Source organism: Callospermophilus lateralis, unplaced genomic scaffold (genome assembly GCF_048772815.1).
Source record: "Callospermophilus lateralis isolate mCalLat2 unplaced genomic scaffold, mCalLat2.hap1 Scaffold_82, whole genome shotgun sequence".
NCBI classification, from domain to species: domain Eukaryota; kingdom Metazoa; phylum Chordata; class Mammalia; order Rodentia; family Sciuridae; genus Callospermophilus; species Callospermophilus lateralis.
In genome coordinates this window covers 2,969,681-2,992,525 of record NW_027516260.1, presented here as the reverse complement: position 1 = coordinate 2,992,525, position 22,845 = coordinate 2,969,681, and the positions used below count along the sequence as shown (strand labels likewise).

Sequence of the window (22,845 nt, the reverse complement as noted above, 5' to 3'; positions counted from 1 at the left end):
TATGTTTGCATCAAATAAAATGTTTATTAATGAAAGCTATTTATCATACAAGAAACAGCAAAGATAAGTCATCATTACAGAGATGTACACTAGAGGTGACAGATGTAAAAGTGCATGCAGAGACTTCTGTTTAAAAAGGAAGTAATAAACAATAATACTAAAATTACTGGGGTTTGATCCCTATACTCTTAAATGAGTGATAGCTTTTCTTTGAATTTACAATTGGAAAATGCCATTAACAGATAGAACTAATACACATTAGCAAGCAGGAGAAATGAATGTTTTTAGACTTTATTTTACAGCTATTGTTGCTTGACAAATGTGTGGGAATTTTTTCAATAATAATTTTCTTCCAATATGGGGTGGGCATATTACTGCCAGGTTGCTCTGGTTAATACAGGTTTATCTAGTGTTTTTAAATCACATAATTTTAAGCCTTCATATGTGTTAGACATCATAAAGAACAGAAGTTTTGTTAACATTCAATAAATGACATTTATGTCTCTCTCTCTCTCTCTCTCTCTCTCTTTTGGCTCATTAAGTTTTTAAAAGTATGATTATCATAACCTAATAGTGTCTTTGTCTTCACTGCAGTGGATTTCCGATCAAACTTTTCCCCTTCTTTTAATACTTTAGGGAATTTTCAAACGTCGGGATGTTTGGCTGTAATGCCCCAAGATTTGTTCTCCCTGAGAAAAATCATAGCGACAATTTATTAACTACAGAGCAACTTGGCTTTTAGGGGTCTGCAATTTCTATTTAGATTTACAAATATCCATTTGTGCTCAATAGACCTAACATTAAATCTTAATCATATTTAAGGTTTCTTTTCATGCAGTTACTTTATCTGCTAATTTTTTTATTCTGAAAATTGGACTGAGTTAAATCCATGGGGCATTACTTGTATTATAAGCACATATATTTAAAGGTACTTCAAGATTGATTTACACTGCATATGCAATGGTGTGTGCATTTAATATGAATCAGAAGTTTGAAAATTTAAAAACTAGTTGTATATTTGAATATTTAAAAATTTTTCCACTACCATTTTAATGCCTTTTACATACAGATATTGAAAACACACTAGAACAGGTAAACTTAAATAAAACTTATGGTAAATAAAACTCCTTAGATTCAAAATGGTTTATTCACACAAATTTAATAGGATATATCACAATTGTTTGGTCCATAAATATTTAGGGGAAATAGTTTATATACAATGCATTTATCAATAAACAAAGAAACATGGACAATTTTGCTAGACCACTTACTGTACTATAAACACGAAGCTCAATATATAAGATTATTGAATTTATCAACTATATTTGAAAGAGTGCACAACTGCTTTCTATGACATGTTTGTCCCCTCTAACAGGATACACCATAAAAAGAGTTTCAGAAATAAGAGGTAAAACAGTACAAAACTAGTGAGGTGTCAAAAGGGCTTAAAACAGTTAATTTAACAAACAACACATATAATCCTGATTTTTCACAAACTTACTTCTAAGTTATATCATAAGGCACATAGGAGAACTGAGTTATAATTAGTCTACTTGATAAAGTAGATCTAGAGTATCATATATTGTTCTGTCAAAGAAGAAAATTTATAAGTATCAATATTTTACCTGTAAAATTGTATTAATAAGATCTCAGCCTTACCAAGGTTGTTTGGTCTGGTTAGTGGTAAATGCCCAAAATGTAATAGAAATATGAAAAGTCAAGATTTAAGCTCCATGTAAGATGATAACCACACTTGCTAAATATATAATGGCAATCACACCTTTCTTCTGTTACAGTGTTAACTTATCTTCCATCTTCTTTTTTTAAAAAATAAGCTACTCTCTGTGCTAATTTTCTAAAGACCCTGAGCAAAAGTTACAATAATGCACTTTAATGTGGGCAGTGAACTGTCAATATGTAACCACACATTTATACAGCCAGAAGGACACCTTTAAAATCTATTAAACAGCCACTCAGACCACCAGAGGAGATTTAAGGGGTCCAAAAAGTGGAAAATATGTGCAAAGTTATTCTTAACAATCCACTAAAGCAAGACATATATCTTGACTTCTTTTTTATTTTTTTTAGGAAATCCACAATCTAATTGGTATTTAACTACAACAGAAGCATATAGATGAACATTCACCACTGCCCAGACCATTAAGATTTTACCTTAAATTAAAGGAAAATAAAAAGCTACTGTAAACTAGGAAATATATTCAGATCAGCATCCACAAGGCTTCTGAGTTTATCTACTTTAAGACTACTAATTTCAAATCTCTAATGCCAGAAAAGTTTGTGTGTGTGTGTGTGTGTGTGTGTGTGAGTGAGAGAGAGAGAGATAAAGTAATCAAACTATGCAAAAATAAAATAAAGCAAAACAAAACCAAAGAATTCTCATTGTTGGTATTAAATTTACTGAGTTTTTTTTTAAGCATTATTCATAAACAATGCCAGATACAATATCATGGTACAACTGAAGCCAATTCATAGAGATATTAATTAAATCATACCAATTTTTTGACTTCTTAAAAAATCATATTTTGCTTATTTCCATTTTCCCTAGGAAAAAAGGTAAGGTAGAAAGAATATTTTCAGAGTTGTGTTTACTGTTGTCAGTTGATTTTTCTTTTAGCTTTCGGAGATCAAAAGAATAGAATTTCAAATTCTATGTGGAATTTTCATAGGAGTTTTACAGGGAGTTTAGGTATTTTTCAAATATTGAAGAAACAAAGAACTAAGTAAGAAGGTTTTTAGGTGGTACATCCCTACAAGAAGGAAAAGTCACATTCGTGGAGTAATTTCCCACCTAACTAATCAATGCTATTTAAAATTGCTCTTATTAATGCTTTTGCTTAATCATATTCCTTATTTGAATCAAGAGTTCAGGTAAGAAATAGCAATACTCAATAATTCTTTCAGTTATAAAATTTTAAAAATGTGAAGTTTTCAAAATTTCATAATCACATATACAATTGCAAGATTTTAAAAATAACTAATTAATTACCTGGTTCATTTTTAACCTAATCACTTAAGCAGGAATATGATTATTTACCCAAATAATATCACTCTAAACTTTTTTCTTCGAGATTCTGGAAATAAGTAACATAAAATTTTAAGAGGCACTTATTAGAATGATTCAAAAGCTCCCCTTACCAATTGAAAGACCTAATTGTTTAAAGGAAAAAAAAAATCCAAATATACTTTGTAGACAAAATATGTTCACTTAAAGGAGACAATACTGTAAACTCACTTGCCAAGTGGCTGCAGATGCTACACACCAAGCTGTTATTTTTATTCCCCAAATATTTTGTGGGTTAGAAGGAAGAAAAAAAAATGGCTTGTAAATAATAAAATAATAATAATTAGAATAAGAAGAAGAAGAGGAAGAATTTAAAAAGAAAAAAAAACAATGTTAGAAAAGGTTCGTTAAGGTAGTTTGTGAGGGGCTTCCGGATTCGTGGCTGTCCATGTTAGAGGTCACAGATGTCACTACAGTGATAGTGGGATTGGTCAGGTCTGCTGAGGGCGGGGCCGGAAGCAATGTGCCATCAGCTTTATCAACACCCCCATTCTCCTACCGCAAAAGGTTCCTTCTGAATTTGGCTCCTGCGTTTTGGAACCAAACCTGCAAACCAATCCCAATTGATTTCTTTACCGATGTTTATATATATATATATATATATATTTTCTCTCTCTCTTTCTTTCTCTCCTTTTTTGTTTTAACTTATCTTTTATCTCTTTTTTTCCTGATATATTTCCTTTAAATATAATTGTTTATTTTTCTTGAGAGGGAAAGGGTGCTTTCTTTTTTTTCCTCATTCTTTCGTAAGACAGTAACTCAAAATACTATAGTTCTCTCTACTGCATGTGTCTCCTCCCAGCATTAACCAATGCCACTTGGGACAACTGATGCTCACATGGAGATACCATGAAACGAAAGCACAGAGATAAATCAGGGAAGATATGCCCTCATTCCTCGACTGTTGTCTTATGAGAATGAGGAGAAGCAGGTCTGCTAAAACTACTGCAAAGTAAGAACCACTCATAGGAAGTGAACGTCATTTGAAATAGAGTTTAAGATATCCCTGAGTCTGACATCCAGTAAGTATTTTTCACATAGGAAAAACTCTTCCAGGGCCACAGACCCCAAATAGCCAGAGACTATGTACCAGAATTAAAACTGTCTGCTATTCATCACTGAGAAATGAGAGAAGATCACAGGAGACTCACGGCAACCCATTATAATTTCATAGCCTTATATTCTTACCATGATGAATTTGAGGAAGCAATTAGCAGAACTAACTCCCACTTTTTAATAATGGTTTGTTAAAATGAAAAAAAAATATTTGCTCCAATATTTGCTGAGATACTAGCATAACTTTTAGCTTTTGGGCAGTTGGGGGAAAAGCCTGCCTGAATTTGGAAAGTTGTAATGTGAGAGAGGCTGCCAAGAACTCAATGGAGTAGGACAGTGCTAGCAGATTCCTCACAAATCAGAGCACTGAGCCTAACATGAATGGAAATCTCCAGAGCCATGTCTTATGCAAATGACAACACTTGCATTTGCACAGGAGTGCGGCAAGCTGAGCTGGTTTTGGAGACCCATCTACCTATCTGTAGGGAGAACGTGGTTGCATCTTGTAAGACCCTGGATCTCTCTTTGAGTACCCTCCAGGAAGCCCCTGCAAGTCTCAGTTTACCCTCTAGGGAAATAACTAAGATAAACTAAGAAGAAGCAGAGTAGGAAATAGCCACATCAAGCCAAGCAGGGAAGAGAACTATTTACTGGCAAGGGGATGGGAGATGTATGCAAAGCCAATGATGGAAGTGTCTTACCTGCAAAACTCTTTTGGTCAGGCTTGTTTTCTGAGCAAGTTGCTTGAGGTCCTTGGCATCTGGATTGTGGTTGATGGCAAAGTAGGATTTCATGGTCCGGAGCTGGTGGTGCTTGAAGGAAGTTCGCATGCGCTTGGTCTTCTGAGAAGGTGGATAAGGCTGCTGGTCCCAGTCCAAGTGGTCTGCCTCATTCTCATTACAACCTGTTACAGTAACAGGGGAAAACAACTATTCAGTGGAAACTCCTGCATTAATGGAAATGACGGTGGGCTAATGACACTGTTATGATAATAAAGTGACCAAGAAAATGGCTGTCAACTCAATTATGAACAATCTCTAGACAAAAAGAAAGAACTTAATTGCTACCATCAGCCAAATTTGTCTGTTAATGTGGACAAAATAAAAATTTACCTAAGAGGAAAAAATATTAGATAAATCCTCCCTTTTGCTTGATGGTTGGTAAAAACCTTTGGGGAAATGAATAAACCCTAAGTAGGGCACAGGAGAGAGAGACAAGAGCAAAGGGAAGAAACATATTTACATATACCAGCACCTCACTGCCCACATCTATATCTTCAAGACTGGACAATTTGAGACTCTACATTTTTTGTTTCTTTCTGCAAAGACATGTAATTATGTGAAGGCACAGCTTTTTATCATAAAAGACATGGAAAACAAGTATTTCACCTATCAAGTCTGAAGTTTTCTGAGAACCCACCAACTAAGAAAGAATTTAAGTCACTTATAATTTTTAAATTTTTTCATATTCCTAGAGCTTTCTAAATGGGGAAGAGGAAAGTGGTTAAAATGGGGAGATGTTAGAAAATAAATATTTGCAAACTTTTTATGTAATCCTAAGAATATTATGTTTGAGGGCTTTCACCTATAACTGATTAGCATAAAGCTATGCTAGGAAGAAAATACTGTACCGTTGGAGTTATTCTAATAAATATTTCTGAAAGAAAATGAGCCCAGCCTTCTCCTCACTCAGTTTATGCCTGAAGCATGCCCCACAGCTCACAGCTGAGAGGCACTGATAGTGCATATTTCCAATCTCACGTCTTGGTTCCTTGTGCTCTGGATGTGTGTGTGTGGGATGTGATGTGTACCACTGGCTCGGCTGGCAGAGAGAGGGTGGCATCTTCTCTTCCCTTGGAAAGCTCTTTTTGGCACCAAGGGCAAAACAAATCAGTCTTTGAAACCAGCTAAAAAGTCATCATTCCCAGGATGTAAAGCTGCACACTTAAAAGGTCATTCCAAAAACCTGCTGGCTCTGTATAGGAAATACGACTGCAGAATGAAAACATTTTGCTAAATATTTACAGATTCAGCCAAATTTGCAAATTCAAGCACAGGGTAATTTTTTTCCTTAAGCCCTTATTTCATGTATGTATCTGATACATATTCAAATTTCATCATTCTGCATTTTAATGCATTATTTAAAAATCAACCTGATCATGTCACTCAGAAGAGAAAAAAAAATTGAAGGGGGTGGGGAGTACCAGAATCCTTCCAAAAATCTCCAGTACCCACAAAAACAAAAAAAGTGAGGCATCTCTTTATACTAGTTTTTTTTTTTCCTTCAGCTTTCCAAAATGTTATCTGCCTGCTTGCTCTGGTTAGAACTACTTTTTTTAAAACAATATCTAGCACATTTGAAAATATCAAGTTGAACAGTCATCAACAGAGACCAGCTGCGTACAAATCTCATTTGACAAGAAATTATCCCTGATGTAATAAGACTAAGCAGGAACCAATGTATCCTAGACTTGTACTTCCATGAGATATATACATGGGAAGACACACTCTGCAAATCACAGGTGAGTTCTTTTTGGGAAAAGACTGTCTCACATTCACTTCTGGAACTCCCGAGTCACACAGTGGGATAGAAACTCAACAAGATTCAATCAAAATTTAAAATGCTTTGTTCATCAATAAAATTTCAAGCAAATGCAAAATCAAAATTATCTGGACGGAATGCAACTCTGATATATACATTCAAATGTAAAACATAAACTTCTTAAGCCTGCCAGAAATGGTAACATATACCCAGAGATAGCAGAGAGAATATACTTTACATTTTACCCTATTTCAGCCCAGTGGGGATATGTCAGCTTCAAATAGTCTATAGAGTTGTACCTTTATATCCTCAAATGGATGAAACAGCAACTCATGACCTACTATAAAACCATACTTATCTTCAGTAAACTGAGCCATATTTCACAGCCAGATTATAAATGTACCCACAACAAAATGGACAAAGAGGGACACAATATCATCCATGGCTTCTTCAAATAAGAATTTCATTCCTATCGTAAGTGAGTAACTTTTCCTGAATGACACATCAAATTGAAAATTACACTTGGGACAGAAGCCTTAAATTGGTGTTTAAATAATTCCTTTATCCATTCCTCCTCCAACATGGTAATATTTCTTAGAAACAAATATGATTCCCAGTTTAGCTATACAATCACTAGTCTTTAAAATGAATTTTATTAAAAATAATTGCAGTAATATTTGATGAAATTGCTTTCCTGAATATGTACTCTGTGTCCATTATTGCTGATTTAAAACTCAACAGAGCATTTTAGTGCATTAATTATAATTGTAGAGCTTGTTTTCACATGAAATATACAATTCAGGGTATAAAAAAGATAGGTTGTCAGGTCTTTCTTCAACATATATTACCACATACAACTTTCATATGACTATGTTTTCACTTACATATACAACTTAATAGAGAAATATATTTTTCCACGGAGTAATTCAGTTCATTTCCATAAATTATTTGCATTTAACTACAAATATATTATGTAAATTGCAAATGAATGGGTTCCCCCCATAGCCTGTTTCTAAAGTTTGAGGGATATTTTCCTTCCTCTCTGGATTAAAAATTGCCTCAAACTTCCACCTGTAAATACACATCCAGAATTGCTAACATTTATGAGAAGATATAAATATTTTATTTTCAGTCACTTATGAGATGGTCACTTACATCAAGTAAGTTTATGTTCTTCTGAAGGTTTGTAGCCTTCTGAGAACTAACTGATTCCTGAGAGACCACTAGGGGTCAGTGCCAGGCTAATTTAACAACAATCAGGAACTTCAGAAGTTTAGGTAGAAAGAACCTAAGGAAAAGAGTTTCTAAGGAGTGACCAAGAAATGAGTCTCTTCATTAATGATAAATTACCCAAACAGGACCTGTCTATCCTAAACTAATTCTTCTCACCCCTGGAGGACTTTATTCCAATCCAGTTTTCCAGATAAATGTTCCATGTCTCCTTCAAAAATATCTGCCCAATTAATTTGCACAAAGAAGAATAAACTAAATTAGGAAAAGTCTCATTAAAAGGACTTTGTCTTATGTCAAGAACTAACTGACCTCTGCAAGTTTCATATCTTCTTTAAGAATCTCTGAATGATAAATATGTTTTGCATACATATTTTTGAAAACATATCTCTAAATTATATTGCATTTCATATCAACGTTGCCCTGAATTAGGCTTGTTTATAATTAAGCAGAAATGGGGATCTAAAATTCAAAGGAGAATAAAATAGTGAGTTAAAACTGTGGGGTCTGTTTTATTTTCTACATTTTCACATAATTTTAACTTACTAAGGGGTTTCTTTCCCTAGTTTTGTAACAAACTGGCACTAGATTCATAAATACTATTTTAAATTTTGTGTGTGTGTTGAGTGGGTAATGTCTGATCAGGCATCTTAAAATTCCTCTAGATTTATTTCTAACAAATTTTAACGAATGTATACTATTTACTCACATCTCTTGGAAAAAGTCCAGTAAAGATGGAGTGGATATAGTTGAGTGAGTGATGCACAAACTCTTCAGGTTAGTGGGTCTGAGCAAATTTTCTCTTTCATGAGTAAGACTGTCAACTTTCTCAACAATGTATACCAGCACTAATTTGCAAACTAAAGATCTAATTAGTTCAGAAAGGTTTTCGTTCTTCTTAGGAAATATATATGTATTCTAATTCTCTTCAGAGAAGTAAGAGAAGCTAAATTCTATTGTTCCTAAAGTTTCTTGGATCTTTCAACATAAAGTAAGATTCAAGGCAAAATCAAATTTAGCTAATTAGATTAAATAAACTAGAGAAAAGCCAGACTTGCCCACAGTTTAGCTAGAAATCTCCACCCTTCTGTACTTTTATCAGGCTGAGAGATTTCCTCTGTCCAAGGGACCAGCTATTTATGTATGAGTCCATCTCTCTCTCCTCTAGCTGCCCCCCACCACCCCACAGCATCTCTCTCTCTCTCTCTCTCTCTCTCTCTCTCTCTCTCTCTCTCTCTTTCTCTCTCTAATTAGGGCATTAAGGCCTTGGTGAGTGGCTTGAGATTCCAATGTCATCTTCAATTAATAAAGAACAATTAGTGCCTTGCCTGTTCTGCCCCAGGGACCACACATCAAAGGACATGAAGTGTGTGCACCAGGCAAAGTGGCCCCTAATCAAAACCTCTGCCCCAGCGCAGCAGGGGCCAGAGCAAGGGTGCTGTGGGCTGTGTCTGCCAAAGATTGCCAAAACCTAGTACTATGCCCACATTCCTCATGCAAAACAACCTTGGTGAAAAGAGTCCCGGGAGACTGCCAGCCCTTTTGCCTTGGTCCACAGACCCACTGTCCCGCTAGGGACAAAAGCAGCTTGGATGGGCTCTGCATTCTCCTTATCCCTGAGATGACACCCACTGCACCTGCCCAAAAACATTTCTCCTCTGCAGTTGGGAGGGGAACCCCAAGAGAGAAGCTAGGAGAGGGCTGAAAGAATGCCTGCTAATCCCATGTGGCTTCCTCTGCAAACTCTACTAGTTCCCATGTTCACACTGGCTGTGTGACCTTAAACAAACCACCTAACTGGCTGAGCATCATTCCTTTATCATTAAGCAACAACATCAAGCATCACACCAGATATAAGGGCTGGAAGAGAAAAAACAGGTGTGATTTTGCTTCATGGTTTGCCAGGGTATCTGGGGTGGTCATGATTATAGAGTTGCCACAGTTAGGTGGTTCCCAAGATTCCTCCCAGGAGAATGGTTTCCCCTGTTCTGAGACTCCTGCTTGCCAAGATTCCCAGACAGGTTTGGGCCTGGGCCTGGGCCAGGGCCAGGGTCAAGGAAAAGCAAAGCCAGAGAGTCAAAGTCATTAAACTCCCCCAAACTGAGCCAGGACTTTCTGGAATCCCTTTTCCCAGCATTTGGGACTCACGAGAGGAGTTTCTGTGATACTCAGTGTAAGATAATGGTCTTCCAGTCCTGTCAACATAGTCACCTGGGGGATGGAGGATGGGGAAAGGCTACCAAAAATGGGACACTGATGTATGTGTGTGGGACAGACTGATAAATGATAGGCATGCCCCTAAAGCATGGAGGAAAGTGTGCTCTCAGCCTGTTGCCTGCACTTTGTTTTTAATTAAGAGATGGGGCTGGTGGAGAACAAAGGAGCAGCCTGAGATACTACTAAGCCTCCCCAGTGGGCCTGCCCTGGAGCTTCTTTCATTTGGCAGGGGTCTGGGGTCTTGATATCTGGCTGGTCTATCACACAGGGAATGAGTAGGCTGGATGAATACCCTGACCTACCAGAGGCTCAGGCCAGCTCAGCCATGGAGAGTGCTTCCTACCCCTACAGCTGCTTTTTGCCAAAATCAGGGATTCAGTTTTTCAACACTTGCCAACTGTGTTGCTGATTGAGTTTGGGCTGGTGACCACAGCCTCTGCCCCCTCTAGACAGACTGGGGTTAGGCTCTGAAGTTTTGGGTCCCTCCCCGCCTTCAGTATTTAAGAAAACCTCATCCAGGATCTATAATTTGGCTTCCACAAAGGAATTGCCTTGGGGCTGTTTTGCTCCAACTGGGAGCCAGAAACTAATGGGCTCATTAACTAATGGGCAACAAGGATTTGGTTCTGCCTGTTTGGGGGGAAATCACTATAGCCCCATAGTTATAAATGTGTTTTTTTTTTTTTTTTTTTTTTTTTGCTGCAGCCTTAATAAAGTGTTGTGTCTCTTCTTCCACTCCTTTCCTCTTCCTTCCTTCTTCCTCTCTCCCTTTTTCTCTTCCTTCAGATTGAGAGGAAGTTGTATTGAGAACACGGGCATTTTGGACAAAGTACCCTCTTTGCAGGCAGATCTTGAAAAGGGAAGGGGCCTTATTAAATCCTCCTGACAACCTGGTGACCTGAGCTTCACTGTGTAAGGATGCCGGCCCACCTGAGTTGTAATTGATGATGTCTACTCCCAGCGCTGGGCTCTTCCTCTTCCAAGGCCGCCCCTTCTGCACTGTGCTGGTGCCATTGAAGTAAGGCAGGGCCAAGCCGCCACTCTTGGCCGCCAGCTCCGTTTAGCTCATCTGTGGAAAATACTCCCCTTGCAAGAGGGTCTCGAAGTGGGCGCGGCAGTACACCAGGCTGTCCTTCATGCTGAAATGGTCGCCTGTGGTCAGAGTCTTGTTGCAGGTAGAACAGGTGAAGCAGCTCAGGTGGTAGACAGAGTCTCAGGCATGCATGACCATCTCAGAGGCAGAAATGCCAAGGTGGCAGCGGGCACATCTCTGCACAGAGAACCTTCTGGAAGGAAACAGAGGGGTCAGGGTACTTGTTGATCTAAGGACAAGCCACTTCCACATGCAATACCTGGGTTTGGCTGCAGTAGCCAAAGACTGAGACTTGGGAGGGCTCCAGTAGGACAAGTCACTGGGCCCACTTCCGACATCAATTTATTTGCTCATTTACCTGTTCTGGTTCTGGTGAACCAGGACAAAGACCCATATATTAAAGTCAGAAAATTGGGTACTAAGCTTCAGTTTCTTTCTCTGGATCTAAAAAGAGAGAGCAAACAAAAACCTGCAGTAGCTAGTTCACAGCACTTTGAAAGAATATTAAATTGCAAATCCAAGTGAACAGCTTCATTGACTACAAAATAGTCTTGAATGAAGGTATTATTATTATGCCTGCACATTTGAGCGTGCCTGAAAACATACAGCCAGCCTCAGGAAATGACAATTTTGTAGAGAAAGGTTATTCTTCTTTAACCACCTCCCATCTGCTAAGTGTTGAGCTAGGTTACCTATACATAGTTCTGTCTTTTCCAATTCAGAAACAACTAGAAAGAATCAATAAGCATGCCTGATGCTGAGTTTTCTCTCTAGTCTAGTGTTAAATAGCCATAAAGGGAAATCGGCAACTGAATGACTTGGGTTTTGGCAGTGGGGTTTATTCTTTTTCATAGTCATTTACAAGGTCATCTGCCACCTATCCAATTGCTGCTTCCAGGGCCACCAGTTCAGTTCCAAGGCACCAAGTTACTCAGTTTGTAGTAAGCGGAAAAAATCGAAAACAACAACAAATAAACAAAAAAAAAACCACTCAAGTCTCAGATAATTAACTGAGACCAGCCCATTCACTCTATCCCAGATTTTTCCCTGTTCTGTCAATAGATCTGGGAAGAGAAGGGAGTGCATGGTAGTCACTGATAACTGCTCTAGCTAGACCTTAGGTGTCTATTGTCATCCATCCTCACCAGACATCCAGGGAAGTGCAGCTTAAAGGCATATGCTGTAAATTCCCCAGGGTCTGGAGAAAGATAACAGTACCCTGAAGGGGCAAAATGTGGAGGATGAAGAGGGGACTCCAGAATCCGGCAGGTGACCCCGCCCCTCGCCAGCCAGCCGTACTTGGTGTCAGGAAGGTGTACTTGCGGGGAGTACCTGTAGTAATCCTCTTTGCAGTAAATGCTACCATCCTTGGGGAAGCAGGTGAGCTCAGATTCCAGAGCTAGTTTACATTCACAGCACTTCAGGCACCTCAGGTGCCACTGTTTGTCCACGGCCAGTAGGTAGTACCTGTCTGAGATCTTGCCACCGCAGCCAGCACACAAAGCCGGCTTCTCGGGACTGAGAGGGGGCATGCCCTGCAAAGCAAGCACACACAAGGCTGAGGAGAGCGCCTGGCGTCACCGCACGATGCGGGATTCCCCGCTAGGCTGCGCGAATCCAGGGCGCAAGCGAGTGCAGAGTGCCGGAGAGAGGCTAGGGTCAGGGGCCACAGCTCAACGGCAAAAGTTGGAAAAAACATTTGCAATTTCTACCTTTGCAGCTCAGTTATCTTCCAAGTTGGCATGAACTGGCATCGGTCCTCCTACTGTTACAAAACTAAAGACATACCAACCATCCCAATCCTAGCTTTAAAAGAACAGAGAGCCTATTTACTATAGTTTGGTGAGGGTTGTCAAATTAGAGATAATTACAAACTGGCTTTCGAAAATACAAAAAAAAAATCAAACAGAACTTATAATTAGGAAGTGAAGAGGAAATTTAAACTAGCACAGATTGTGTTTGCACAAAACAATAATATTGCTATTCAGTTTCTCTAAATTTGTACAGACTTAACATTGAAATCAAAAGCCAGGGAGAGAATATAATACCCGGGCTGTTAAATTGGTCAGTTCTGTTTTGTTTGGGATATATTTAGCAGATCCTACTGTTTCTCCATTTTCAGAATGTTTGGTCCTGTTCCTGCTAAGAGTGTGAAGTGACTGTTCCTAAAGAAGGACCAATGTCCAGTTTCCTATACACAATCCCTCTTTCCCTGGCATCAGCATAAACACAAGAGAACTTTGTCCTGAAAATCTGGTGCTCAAATTAAGCTTCCCACCTGGATCTAACTCAGATAACCAAGGTGTTAAGCTCACCTTGAGGAGCCTAGCCTCGGGTTTGGTTACTGCTTTTTAGTTTTAAATAGAATAACCACAGAAGGAAAAAAGAGTTATATCTGGATCTTTTCCTCAATACTAGCAGAAATGAATTGGACTTCCACACGATATTTTTGCGGAAAAATAAAGTTTCCCCCTTTACTCCAATTTGGGGACTGCACTGAGTTAGTGTTGCAAATGTAGACAAATGCACACACTCGGCTATTTGATGCGATCCAAAACACCACTGGCCGGGCATGAGCAGTCAGTCTCCTGGGGAAGTTTTAGCTACAATTCTCAGTGTGATACAAGAAGGTCTACACAGCACAGTTTGGCTGGAATCATTTCCAGAGACTTAAAGTAAGTTTTCTTCCTTCGGTTTATAAATGGGAAAGGGAAACACTTAGATTACTGGTATTTTTTAAGAGAACATGACTTTTATTATTACCAATAATAATAACAGTGGTATTTGATCACTTCGTTTAAGGGTTAGAAAGTTCTTGCTTTTGGACTGGGTGCCTCGCTCCTCTGCATTTTTAAATTTTCCCCTACACACGACACCCGCCCACCTGAGAACCAAACGCAGTTCTGCATGGATAGAGGAACTGAGCCAGGATGCCGAAGACAAAAATCTCTGGGTTTGGGGTGCCAAACCCTGAGAGTACTGAGAATTGGAAAGGGACCTGTCGCTTCTGAGTATACTCCAAAGGTCTGTCTCTGGTCCAGAGACTAAGCTCACCCGGGCTCCTTCTTCACAGGGACGCCTGGCAGCAAGCGGTCTGACTATTGCCTGCGCCGTTTGCCCTGGGGACTGTGGGATCCTCGCTGGGGAGGCGCCCGGGAATTCGGGGAGACTAGAGAAAGGAGTTTGTAGTTTGCAGAAGAGGACGCCCCTCTCCTTCCACTCCTGACCGCCCTACTTGCTCGGGAGCAGCTGCGACAGAGGGAAATGAGCTTGAGGTTTAGTAGTAAAGGCATTTCAAGTCAGAATGGGAACTTTTCTTATCCCGGCAGAGCTAGGTAGACCGGTGAAAACCCAGAGATCTTCAACAAGATGTCCCTAAGACGCACCATTCCCAATCTCGCCAGGCCAGGGAATGGAAGTTCCTTTTAACCGAGCGCGCAGGGGCGCTCGGCTACCGCCACCGAGGGGCAGTTTCTTACCGCGTTGAGGCCATTGAGCTGAGTGCCTTTAGCCAGACGGGCCTAGGTCTTGGATCTGCGCTCCATCTCCTCCATGATGCCTTGGATGTGGCCTCCGGAGATCCCGTGGAAGAGCATGGCTGGGGGGCGGAAAGGACACGAATTGTCTTCTGCTCGGCACCCCACTATTTCCATAAACACACACCTGGTGTTCTCAGCTCATCTGAGTGCTGGGGCAAAAGGGACCACAGAGGGCTGCGCGATGTTGGAACGCAGAGGTGCGAGGGGACAGAGGGCAAGAGGCAGAGAACAAAGAAGAAAGAGTCAGACAAAGTGAAAATAGGCCTACTTGCAGAGGGAAAGAGGGGGAAAAAATAGGCGGGGTGGGGGGACTCTGGCGTCTCCCTGAAGGAGATGTGCAGAAAACAAACAAACATGGGCGGAGGGGAATGGCGAAGGCGAATCTTACTGCTCCGAGAGATCGAGTTACTAATGGGAAACAACTGCAGCGGGGGTGGGGGTGGGGAGGAAAACAAAAATCTGGTGAAGAAAGAAAATAGTTTTGAACACAAAGAAAGAAGACGAAGTGCTATTTTCAGCGGCCCCTGGCTGCTTGCAATTTCCCAGTGCCTGTAGGTTGGGTTGGGGACTGCTCCTGCCGGAGCTGTGTCCAATTTGTTAAGAGACTAAAGCTAGCCCATTTTTGATAATTTAGTAGGAGGAGTTCTCTCCCTGGAGCTGCCACAGATTTTTATTCAGACAACAAAGACCTGTCATACTCCTCTCAACCCCCTGGTGATGGGCAAGCAGGGACAAACATTACAAAGGGGTGGGGGATGGGGGCAGTAGGAGGGGTCATTTACCTCCCCATAACACTCGCGTGCACAAGGACACACACACACACACACACACACAACCACATGTTCCAAGAGTTCTCAGTAGTCATGTTTTAAAGAGGAAAGGAGTCCTTGTTTTAAAAGGGGGGAAAGGAGCTGTTATTGTCCCCCGTCCTGACGCAGAAGGCAGGGAGTTGGCCTATTTGATCTCAGTTCAAGACCGTACCCCAGCTCAGGGCACACAGAAAACCAGCTCAAAACTTTGGGTTTCCTTCTTGTGGACTTTCATCCCCAGTCTACAAAACTGTCAATATATAAAGATTAGGCAGGAATTCAAGCCCCTCACTGGGGTGGAGAATTTAGTGCATGTTTCTTTTCTTCCCAACCCCTTTTTCCTCAGCTCATCTTTTAGAAGCAGTTGTATCTTTGCCTCACCTTCCTGGGATACCCGACACTACCAGGCACTGGAGCGTCTTCTAAAGTGAAAAGGCACTTAGGGAATTTTTCTGCAGTTTACTTTCGGCAAAAATGTATATATATATTTTTTTCTTTGAAACATTAGAGTGTATGGGACAGGGCATAAACTTGTACACAGGATGATTTACTCTCTTACTCTATTCAAGTCTGAAGGAAAACTGCTGAGATTCTAATGTCCCATTTGAATCTTGTCATCGTGGGCAGGACTCAGGCGAGCTGGGTGCCTGCTCCCATAGAACTACGCGCTGCCGGCCCCTGTGCGTGCTGTTCCCACTATCCTCGCAAGACAGGGGCACTTGTAAAACTGGGCACACCGAACACTCAGGAGGGTGTGAAAGGGACTCCTTGCTGTGGAGGAGGGGAAGGTGAGAACTGACAAGCAGAATGGCAGACCTGCTCCTCACAAGAGGTGGGATTGTTCTGTGGCTCTCTGTTCCTGTTGGCAGCGGCCTCTCCCCGGCCCCATTAAAAAGTGTCCACAATACTAATATATTGTCGATTCATTCAAAAGGCTAGAGGCTCCTCAGGGGCCCGAAGTGGGGCGCGGCGACAGGAACCAACCCCGCCTTAACCAGAGAAGGGACTCCAGCCGCTCTTCCCTCCTTGGGTCCCTGTAGCTAGCCTGGGTTTCCCATCACTCCGGCCAACTTGCCCAGGAACATCAGAGCTTGGGTCTTGGACACATCTTGGAGATTTTAGAAGAGCCAACCGCTTGCTTCCATCCCATCACCCTGGGAAGCCCGACATAGACTGTAGCCAAATCAAGAAAGATTAAGGGAGAGAAGTAGAAAGGGAAAGGGGAAGAGAGGAAGAAAGAAAAAGCAAGCATGAGAATAAGAGGGAAAGAAAGGGATGGAGGAAACAAAGAGGAAAGAAGGAAAGATGGAAGAGAGGAAGGAGGGGAAGGAAGGAAGAAAGGAATGGAGAAAAGGAGGAAAACACCCTCAGCGGCACCCTGACTTCCTGTCCCAATGCACCACCATCTGAGACTGGTGGAGTTACCTCTTCCATGAAATCCAAGACTCTGCTGCTTCCCTTCAGTTTTTTTTTTTCCTCAGGGTCCAAAATAATGTTATTTGCAGATTGGACACTTTTAAGGTCCTCTGGGTGCCAGAATACAGCTCATAAAACACAATTTCACACAAAAAAATGAAGCCAATCAAGTGAACTAAGCTGGAGACACCCCCTTACTTTGGCAGCCCTACCTGACACCTATTTACTGTAAGTAATGTAATTAGCCCCTTTGGATGGAAATCAATGAGCTTTTCAAACCCACGTGCACACAGGAAGGGCCCCTAAGGAGGGGCTGGGCACAGGAGCCCTTTCAGAGACAGCAGGTCCACTCACAAAGGGGCAGATTGCCTTACAAAAGTCAGCAGCTAAACTGACTGAGAACCTGAGAAGGAGGAGAAAGAGGAGGGGTCTATCAGAAGAAGAACTTCAATTAACCCATGGAATCTCCAAACAAAGTAAATGCAGAACCTCAACCCACTCTGTCTAGCTTCTGCACTAAATCCCTTCGCATTTGAAATAAGAGTAGTTGGAAATAGGTTTGCTTATTGTTGGATTTTGGTCCTGCTCAGCAAGAACATTAAAAAAGAAATACCAAGGCACTCTTGTAAGAGACAAACTTTGAAGACTTCATGAGGGAGAAGCTTAACAACTCCTGGGAAAAAAAAAAGTCAGAACTTTGTGAAATTTCCAGGGACGCCAAACATAGAAGTCCTGCAAGCCCTCCAATCATCCACTCATTCATCTATTCAACACATATATTTAAAACATGTATTAGTTACAGGCAGGACAGAGCACCTCCAGCAAGCAGCTTCACAGTTGAATCCTAGGTATGATGGCTCTTTCTTGTAAAACTCAGGTTGTATGTTCCAGCGCCCAGTGGGATTTGCTACTTCCCATAAAGAAGGGAACTGCCAGGATTCTTCCTGTTCAGTGAATGCAGGAAGTCTGTGGAAAGCTGGGGTGAGGCAGGGATTTGTTGGAGTTTGGGAGGTCCTTGTTATTCTGTGGAACCATTGGCAGTTGCTGGAGAAGAAGCCCAAGGGAGTTGGAGGTTAGCCTACTAATTGAACTAGGTGTGTCACCTGGAGTATCCTAACAGTTTTGTCTAGGAACCCTGAGATTGTTTGAGAGCCCTTCCCTTCCCCTCTCCACTCTCAAAGGACACTGAGCACTTAAATAAGGAGAGCATCTTTGTAGCTTTGCACCCTTTTACTCCCCAATCAGGAGGCTGAGACTGGCAGCAGTTGGGGAGGAAGCATCCCCCCTTTTCACAGCTCAGGAACCCAATGGCTGGCAACTGTTCTATAAAAGTTAGAGTGCTAGATTTTATCATTTCTTGGGCTAAAACCCCACCTCCATCAACGGGACAGGTGCACCCAGGTTCTTTTTGGCCCGCATCCCCAATAGGATTTCCAGTCTCCTCTCTGAGTTCTAAGCACTATTACAAAGAATGGGGTAGATCCCTAGCCTGGCGCTGTCCTTTCACTATTGGACATTTGCAATCCACTAGGTACTTTTTCCTTTTTGCTCCCATCTGATTAATGTTCCCACATTCAGGAAAATGAGAGGCTAGTCTCAAGTGAAACAGCAGATTTTGAATTAATTCTAGATTCTAGAATTTCCATTAAGGTCAACAAAACTAGGACACACTTGTCCTGGGCTCTGGCAATCCCACCTAGGAAAAGAGCCCGGGTAGAATCGAACTCCCCAGAGGGGAGAAGAGAAGTAAAAAAGGATGTATGGCTTTGTCCTGGGAGAAGATGAGGTTTTAGGGTTGAGGAAGGAAAATAACTCAGTAAACATGCATCTGAGAGCATAGTTGACTCAGGTCTCCTTAGACCTGAATTTGGAGACAATGATCCTGTGTTCCTAAGTTTGAACAAAAAGGGAAGTGCCACCTTTCCCCCAGATTCTATTAAGAGCCCTTCTGCTCTGAAAGGTGAAACTCTTGAAATCCTGTCCAGCCTTTAGCATTGTCGGGAGTACCTCAAGGTCCTAGAGAAATCAGCGTCTTATTGAGGGCAGAAACTATGCTGAGCGTAGTGCCACGCGGCCTCAGAAGCCCCGACTGCTCTGTGTTGGAGGTGAGCAGATGGCCTGGAGGTGCCCGGGCCTCTCTCTCCAGAGTGGAGACAGAGATTCCTCTACGTGCAAGCCTTCCTCAGACCAAGGTTGGCAGATCCCGACTGGTGCTGCCTCCCAGGTGCCCCTCTGATTCAGTCCTGCTAGAGTAGCCTTGGTCAAGAGAATGGGAGTGAATCTGGCCCTGGGAGAGTTCCCCTACCTAGAGAGGGGAGCCCGTGGTCACAGCCCAGCCGCGCACCTTTGCATGCTGCTAGCTCGGCTGGACTCCTGGGTCAGGACCCTCAGATCTACACTCTCTGTGCCCATTCACGTCCTCAAAGCCACCCACCAGCTGCTTGCTCCCTTCAAATCTATGTCCTCCTTGGCCCCTGAGGCTTTTTCCAACAGGGCTACTGCCAAGGCTAAAAATATTGCGCTTTTAGAATCGGAAGCCCTTTTACCTGAGATTTGTGGAGCCACCGGCTATCACCTTCCCCATTCCCCGGAAATAAAGGGATAAATCCTACACTGCCTCCCTGGAGATGACGCGCAGAAACCGCTGTGTTGGAATAGGATTGAAAACAACACAACAACAACAACAAAAAGATGGGTGAAGCCAGTTTTCCACCCTACAAGGGGGGAATGGGAGTCTTTCCAGCCCACCTTCCATCAGTTTGATCAAGGAGACGCCCCCAACAGCTCAGCGGAGTGTCGGGAGCGATTCCCTCACATCAGTGACTACTCAGGACTCAGTGGCACCGTGACCTCTGCCCGGCGCCCAGAACACCGGATCCTGAGGAAAATCAAAGACATTCATGAGAAAAGCATAAGGAAGAAAACGCTGATTCAGGATCCTGCCCTATCAGGACAGTGAACAAGGGTGTGTATTTCCGAGCCTCCAAACCCCAGTTTATTTTTTTTTTAAGCAAGCACACATTCTTCTTCGTTCCATTCATCAAGGCACGCTCACGCGCGTGCACACACACGCACACTCGATATTCATGCCAGCCCAAGAAAAGGGCAAGAAAGATGAGAAGGAACCTGGCATATGAAAACTCACCTGCCTCTAGAGTAGTGCCGTTCAGCATTCTTAGAGCAAAAGGAGTTGATCATGCAGTTAAATGGTGGTTGCACTGGCAAGGGTTAAGGGCAGGAAAAAAGCCGTGCGTCAGCCGGGCAGCACCGCCTGGGTCCCCCAAGCACCTCCTCCCATCTGGTGGGCGCGTCGCTGGTCCTGCCCGAGACCTCAAGTACGCGACGACTTTGAGCAAAACCGGACTTTTCTGGGGTAGACTCCCGAGACCACCCTGGAGCTCCAGGCGGGCCTGGCGCACACAAAGGACAGAAAAGTGCTCTGCCCGGGCAACCCCCGCATCCGGATCTTACCTTAATATCCAGATGTCAGATATTCCCGCCAAGAATTCGGTTGTAGAGAGCGAGTGCAGAAGGTGGCGGCCAGAGGTACCGGCCAGTTCCCACGTCTCTCGCAGAGGGTCCCCCTGTTAAATTCAGATGAATAAATCAACTGTTGGATGAAAATTATTATCTCTCCGTCTCTCTGTCCCTCTCTCTCCAAAGAACTGACCCGGAATCCCTCACCTCTTACCCTCAGCTCCCTCCACCTGTCTTTTATTTTCTGTTTATGCTTTCAAATTGGAAAGCGGAGGAGGAAGGAATGAGCAGAGGGCACAGACAGAGGCGGCCTAGCGCTGGGACGCACGCTTCCGAGGCTCTGTTCCGCCCTTCCAGCCTCTCAATAATCAGAGGAGGTGTTAATGGAGGACTCGGCAGTAACTGAACCTCATAAAGCCGAGAGCATCTTGAGACCTGGGCGCAGCCGGGGCTGGAATGGGGGGCTGAAGTACTGCAGCGGGCCCTGGACTTCAGGCCCTCCAGCCAGCTTTTGCTTTCCTGGAGCTGGTACCCAAAAGATGCTGCTGCCAGTTGGTGCCTGCATAGACGGTGAATGGGCGGTATCTCCTGCGGGAAACAGGGCTAAACCATTGATCATTCACCCACCGCATCCCCGCCTTCCCCTCCCAAACTTTCCTTTACTCTCCACGCTCCTAAGCTGGACATCGTTAACCGAGCACGTTGAAGAGTATTTTGAGCTCGAGGGCGGTGTTAGTGACCCGGCCAACCCAGGGGCCCCGGGCTTCTCTCCAGCTCTAGCCCCTAATAGGGGGCGGGGTAGCGATTAATCTTCCGGGAGAAAAAAAAAAAAAAAACGGCACTTAAACCCTAGCAGACGAGTATTCGCAGGGACGCAGCCAGACACCGGACCGGGCGGGGGGCTATGTTACCTGGTCTCAGGTTCCCGAGGGGCTTTGTCGCCCCGGGCGCAGTCAGGCCGCTGGAAAGTAGAGGGAGAGTCGCGAAGCTAGGCCCCCATCAATTCTTTACCCACTCCCCCACCAGGTGCGCCCCTCACAGCCGGGGATGGGGAGGCACGGGATATTACTAGGCTCCAGAGCTAGTGGGGAAGGGGGTGTGAGCAGTGAGATTGGCAGCTCTAGGATGCTGGTCGGGATGATGGTGCCCCCCTTCCTACCCGCCTTTCCTACCCGCCTTCCCCCCTCCCCGGGTGCCATCATAGCTCTTTGGCTGTGCGTGGGCCATAGGCGCGAAGGGCGGGGGGGGGTGTGCATCCTAGAAGCCAGCAAAAAACTGCGTGGGAGTGGGGGCGACACGTGGGGCGGGGTAGGGATGGAAGCCAGCCAGCCCCTTAGGCTTTGCCAAACAGTTTAGACGCGTTAAGGGACAGAGCATGAAGGGCGAATCCGAGCCCCCTTTCCGTTCCAAATCCCGAAATGTCTGGCTCAGAGCACCGGGGGCAGAGCCACTTTTTTACCCGAACACTTGTCTTCACTAACTAGTCTTGCTAGCCAATCAGTCCCACCAGGTTACCTTTTAGGCTTCCCCGCCCTCGATTTTTTTCTTCCATCCTCGCCTCCTCAGCTCTTTCTTTCAGGATGCCCTTATCTCTGTCAGGTCAGTTTTCAGCCAGGAGAGACCAAGACTCCAGGTTTCAGCTTCTAAGATAGTCAAGGAGGTCATGGAATGGATGGATGGCGATACCCACCAGAAAAGAAAAACACTCTAGTCATCTCAACTCATTTATGCCCAAAGCACTGTTTTTAAAACTCTTTGGGAGTCAGAAACTGGTTTAGGTACTTTACAATTATGTGGATTCATACACACACACACACACACTTAAGTGCACACCAAGGCTTACACTTCAGAATACAAATCGGGTGGGAGGATGTGGTAGTTACAGATGCTCCAAATGCCTCTAGAAACCATAATTCCTGACTTAACATTCTCTTTTACAACATAATTCCAAGAAGGAGAGCCCTAAGACTGTCTCCTGTCATCAGCCCAACCTCAAAACTGTTTTGGAGAGAAGGGTCAATGCAGCACCCACAGGGGCACATATCAAGGCATCCAGAAGTCCAGGGTGTACTGGATATTGTAGGGCCAACACAGTCTCTGCCTAAAGATAGTTGTAGGTTCTTCCACAACCTTTTTTTTAAATCAGGTTCTACAGATGTGATCAGAAAGTTCACCATCCCACAACACCTACATACACACATTTAAGTATCTGTTTTTTGCCCCCTGAAGGGAGAGAATAGTTTTGGCATCCAGGAGTACCTCTTAATTGTTGCAAGGTAGTGAAAAATAGCATTCAGTTTTAAATTCTGTACTGTGACAGATGTCAGTCCACAAACTCAAGCCCTTGCTGGAATATAGAGAAGATAAAGTAGCAGTTACATACAA

General features: G+C 43.1%; 1 pseudogene; it reads right to left on the bottom strand.

Annotated features, from left to right (window-relative positions):
- Positions 1-632: 632 nt before the first annotated feature.
- Positions 633-20,156, bottom strand: LOC143641020 (LIM/homeobox protein Lhx9-like; annotated as a pseudogene).
- Between the last annotated feature and the right edge of the window lie 2,689 nt (positions 20,157-22,845).